Source organism: Sinocyclocheilus anshuiensis, unplaced genomic scaffold (assembly GCF_001515605.1).
Source record: "Sinocyclocheilus anshuiensis isolate Anshui unplaced genomic scaffold, SAMN03320099.WGS_v1.1 scaffold447, whole genome shotgun sequence".
In the NCBI taxonomy this organism is placed as follows: domain Eukaryota; kingdom Metazoa; phylum Chordata; class Actinopteri; order Cypriniformes; family Cyprinidae; genus Sinocyclocheilus; species Sinocyclocheilus anshuiensis.
The window spans coordinates 245,817-251,832 of record NW_015552615.1 but is presented as its reverse complement, the minus strand read 5'-3'; positions in this window follow the sequence as shown (position 1 = coordinate 251,832).

The following is a 6,016-nucleotide window of genomic DNA, read 5'->3' as shown; positions in this document are numbered from 1 at the left end:
AGAGAGAGAGAGAGAGAAGAATCACCATTTTTAAACATTTTATCTTCCAGTTTATATGAATGTAAGGAAATGTTTATATTTTACAGGGTTTATGCAGGTTAATTTAAGACTTTTTAAGACCAAGTAAAGAAAATGTAAGGAACAAATTGAAGGGAAAACAATACGTTCATATGCTTTCTAAATGTCAATGTCTACAAGTTTGGAAGTACAGCTTTATACAGATATACGTTACTTTTCCATTGTGTTTGAATTCATTCATAATTGTTTGGCTCCCAAATACTAAAATATGGGAATGAAATGCATTATTTTCATAGGAGCCTGACAGAAATGCTCATTACAAGAAAAATCTCAGACGGACTTAAAGGTGTTTGCATCTGAAGTTTTCATTTGTTCTTGTTTAAAGCATAAACTCACTTCATTCAGTTTCTCAGACAGCAAGACTTCATACCTTCATTCTGCATCTCAAGAATCTTGATTTAATATGTTCACATCATTTTACTGGAAAATAAAAAATACTGAGGAAGATATTACATTTTTGTGATGCATGCAACATCATTGGATTAATTTTTAACTTTCTGTTTTGACTTAAGACCTGTTTAAGGCCAAAATAAGACCTTTTAATACCTTTAAGACCTTTTATGAAAAAATAAAGGGAAAACAATACGTCAATATGTTCTCTTATTGTAAATGTTTAAAAGTTTGAAAATACAACTTTCTATAGATCTACATTACATTTTAATTAATTTTTACAACAATAGCTTAAAGCTTTAACAGTTTGGCTTCCAAACACTAGAATATGGAAATAATTTTTACTGTATCTTCTGATAACACTGCAAAAAAAAAAAGTTATGTTCTTCAGTATAAAGATTCTTAAATCGCAAGATAATAGGAAAATTACAAAGTACTCTAGTGGAAAAATACAAAAATGTATTTGAAATATTTTGTGCTATATATTTAATTTTGCACTAAGTATACTACAAATACATTTTTCACAAATGTATGTGCTTAATAAAAATATCCTGCAATTGTCAGGTACACTTTAAATATCTTGCATTTAAAGACTAATATTATACAGAGATCATACAATCCTTATTAATAGGAACACATTTTAGGCATAATATTAAGAAATGTGTGCATTGTGCAATAAAGAAATACTCCAAATAAAGTTTCATTATAATTTTTATATCAGAAAGCCTTAAGTGACAATAAATATGTCAATTAATATGTTAATGGACGTGAAGTACTTAGGATAATATAAATGTAGTTTAAATAAATTATGGCATAGGCTTCTTTTTAAACTAAGGTTTTCCTAAACAAAAAAAAAGTTTATATTTATAAAAATAACAAATATTTCACCAATGGAGTCATTAAGTTTTCATACAACATACCAACATAATTTTGTTCAGTTTCTCAGAAAACAAGACTTCATACCTTAATTTTGCATCTCAAGTAAATGTATCTTGATGTAAGCATGTTTAGATATTTTTACTGGAAAATAAGACAAAAAATAACGAGGAAGATATTTATTTTTGCAGTGCATGCAACATTTAATGTCATGACTTTCAGCTCTGATTTCAGAAACTTTAACTCTAATGTTTCTTTGATGCTGCGCTGTTAGCTGAGCTCTGAGTTCATAATGAAAGTTTCTGTTTGTGAACCACACCTTGTGCAGGTCTTACAGACATTAAAAGCAGCGGTGATATTTCTTGCATCATTTAGTTCACACCTCAGTGCTGTTCGGGCCTAAAAATGAGATCACATGCCCGTTTGGTTTTCACACTTGACCTATTCTGACATGCTCATAGTCTTCTAATTTCAGTTTCAGGTGTTAGGACTGCTGCATGACAAAAACAAGATGCTGACACGTTTTGATTTGTTAAAGCTTAACATTTGTTTGTTGCATATTGAACACTCATTAAAACAAACATAAATAGAGTCGTGCTGTACAGTGTCAGAAATGTACTTTTGTCCTTTAGAATTTATTTTCATATATTTTGTAGCCTACTACATACATCAAAAACAGTGTCAAAAATATCAAAAACTTCAATTAATTAATTTAAAATGTACAAAAACAAGCTGGCATATTTTGATTTGTTAAAGGGGTTATATGATGTTGCTAAAAAGAACATTATTTTGTGTATTTGGTGTAATGAAATGTGTTTATGCGGTTTAAGGTTCAAAAAACACATTATTTTCCACATACTGTACATTATTGTTTCTCCTCTATGCCCCGCCTTTCTGAAACGCGTCGATTTTTACAAAGCTCATCGTTCTGAAAAGCGAGGTGTGCTGTGATTGGCCAGCTATCCAGTGCGTTGTGATTGGCCGAATACCTCAAGCGTGAGACGGAAATGTTATGCCCCGTGTTGCCGTGTCCCGGCACGATGAAACAAAACCAATAAAACCCATTATAAACGAGGCATTTGTAGCATCTAGTGGGGACATAATTACGGATTATAATGACTTATATTGTCTTTTTATGCATTGCATTGCATCGCGCCGCGTAAACATAAAACCATGTCTGTATTTGTGATCGGAGAAACGACAAACAACAAGCCCTACTCTACACCTACTCACGTAACAATAAAGTTACGCCTTCTTTCTTTGCGTGAACATTTGGGCGATGTTATGCAAATCTTCCCACACAGTGATGTAGACATGTGGGGGTGTGTTTAAACGAGGCATTTTAGGAGGGCGTGGACCAGTCTTAACTTTTATAAAGAATATCTCTTTGGGTTTGAGACTTTAGTCTTTGTAACTTTAGGGATCTTATCTATTCACAAACAGCTTGTAACACTCCAAACAGAAAGGAAAACTTAAAATTGCATCATATGACCCCTTTAAAACTTTGTGTGTAGAGCCAATAGAGTCATGTTTTACAGGTCAGAAATTACTTTTAGCCCCTTAGGAAGCATTTTCGTATATTTTACATCATACAATAAACACGCTGATCAACAACTGATCAATTAGATATAAATCAAAAAGTTTTTGACAATGTACAATATGAAAACTATGAAAACTATTTATAAAATAAAATAAACAAATGCAGCTGTAAATAATGCACAAGTTCACAATACAGTAAACTAAATTAAATACAAAATTAAATAAAAATAAAAATGCACAAGTTTAAATTATTATTTATATTTATGAATAAACAAATAAAACTATTTTAATATCTGGGCCAAACCGGTTAATTGGCTGATCTGTAAAATACAGTACAACACTGATATACCAATCGTTCCACTGTCCGCTAACAACATTTATCATAATTTAATCATAAAACTAGATGTTAAAACCAGCAAAAGATCACCACGTGCCACAAATACACAAAACTTTCACAGCAAAAAAAAAGAGGGCTTAGCACACAGTAAGTATCAAAATGAGGTTAAACGGCTGTCGAAAAACTGCTTTGTTAGCTCATTTGTGAAGTGAAACATGCTAATTGAACTCGACAGTTGTTTTAACCTTTATCCAGCGCTGCAATACCTTCGACATGTCCAAGAGCACGTGAAGCTGGGGTTTTTCCACCGCGACGGGTTATTAGCATGATGCTAGAGCTGATTGACTGTGAAGTACAGAAGTTAAGCTTGATAGATTTCAGCACAACTCAGGCTTTTCTTAAAGGTCATTATGGCTTTTGAACAACCACCAGTTGAGTTTCAATCTGACACATAAATGCTAAATATGTCGTTGAAAACCCAAGACCACCTTTAGCTAGTCGCGTTTCCTTTTCGGAGTTCAGACAAAAGTTTGATTGCTTGTTATTTTTTGTTTTATAAGATCACTTGTGGTTTAATACTTGCATTTGTAATACTTATAGATGGTCTCATATCATATTGTGGTATCTTTCTTTGAGGCCGAGAACTAAAAAAAGAGGAAGCTGTTTTCTGATGCGTTGCACAGTTATCACTCTCTATCATCATAATTACCATACGTATACAGTACAATTAAGCCTCTTTCAAGTTTTTCCCACAGTAATCATCCAAACATGTGGCTTCATTTTCTGCAGAAAATTCAGACATTTGCTCCATTATGCCGCATTGTTCCAGAGGACAAAAACAATGCATGCATTAGCATCGCAATTTGTCTCTTTATTAGGGCTCTATTTGGCCTCGCTCGTACCTTTTCATGAAAGGAGAAATGAAAGAAAGGAATGAAAATAATAAAGTCTAGAGCTGCTCAAATGCCTTTCAAAGTGGCATTTACATGCATGCTTGCATACTATGAGAAACATACTCTCTAAATGGTCGTGAAGTGAGTTTAAGTATCAAATATAGTACCTGTTCAGATTTTTTTGGATGCAAGTTGGATGCTAAATTAAGTAGACTTTTGCGTATTCTGGCCAACAAGTGCATGGTGTTTCCCACACGGAAATGTAAAATATATACATATACTTAATTTAAATATATAAAATATATTGTCATCTGAAGTAAAACGCATGAACCCGAACAAAAAGTGTGTAAATGTAAGAAAATGTCATATTTGTGCATTTCATTAATTTCCATACATGAAAATATGCTGTCATCTGAAGTAAAAACATATGAAACCTGAACAAAAAGTCCATGGTGTTTCCCATATGCACAAATAATACATTTCCATTCATGACATATATTGTCATCTGAAGTAAAAACATATATGAAACCTATAAGAAACTGGAACAAATTCATATAGGCCTATTAACATATATTTAGCCCATGCAAATATGTATGTTGTTTACATATGTGTAATACATTTTTGGACATGTCGTGTACATGTATAAGTATAACCATCCTAAAACCTGTTAATACATGTTAATATTATATATTTAAATATAAAAGATGGACATGCATTTAAAAAATTACAAAAACATACAGATTTTTTATACATGTTGTTCCAATAAAGTTGCATATATAAATAACATATATATTGTTGACACGCATGGCTGCTAGATTTATCATATTAAAAATCATAATACAGATATTAGTAATATATACATTTGACTATAGGGATAAACGTACCTGTATATCTTCATCTACCCAGAGAATGTACGTACTTAATACATTGCCTCATAGGTAAGATATGGTAATATCACTCTTGTTATTGGACAATTATGTCATATTACATTTCCATATGGATTGCATGCACATGGCTTGAGTTTCTCCTTAAATAAGTTTTTTTTTTTTTGCTCATTTTTGCATATTGAAAGCAAAACTGCAAGTCAAATCACTGAAAAATAACACAACACGTTCTGCAGAAAAGTTAAATAAGTTTGTAATTTGATCACTAAACCTTACTATAAGCGTACTAGTGACCCTGATCTTATGTTAATTCCAGATTGAATGCATGTTGCAAAGATGCTGAGAAGTCAAAGCCCATACCATCACAATCCAGCTCCCGTCATTTCATGTCATATTTATCTAATTGTCTGTTTCAAGGCCAATCCAGTTCGAAGCACAGCAGCTAAATTTAGATGAGGATGACTCACATCTGAAATCATCTAAAGGTTACCTGATTCTAAAGAGCTGTAATTGCACTGGAAAGCCTTGTGTTGCTTCATGTGCCGTTCTGCTCAGGCACAATGCACGCCAGTGACACGAGCAGACGCTTCACAGGCTTTAGCCTGACTACTGATAAAGTTATGGGGTCCGGCATGAATGAACAGTTAGTTTAGACTTAAATTAACAGAAGAGATACTTATCGTGAAGTCAGTTCAACTTAAACAGATGAACTAACTGGATAAATAAGGTACAGACTGGCTATTATTCACTTAATATTCAAATATATTTAAATATTCAGGTTTTGATTCTGTTTGATGGCATAAAACAACAGCAAGATTCCTGAAATTAACACTTATTTTACATATTATTTGGTCAAAATTCACTAATAATTTACAATAAGGTTCAATTCATTAATATTAGTTAATGCATGAACATTTTTACTGCATTTATAAATCTAGGTTAATTTTAATGTATAAAAATGCTATTGTTTGTTCATAATACATTACATAATACAAATGTATCTTATTAATATATATATA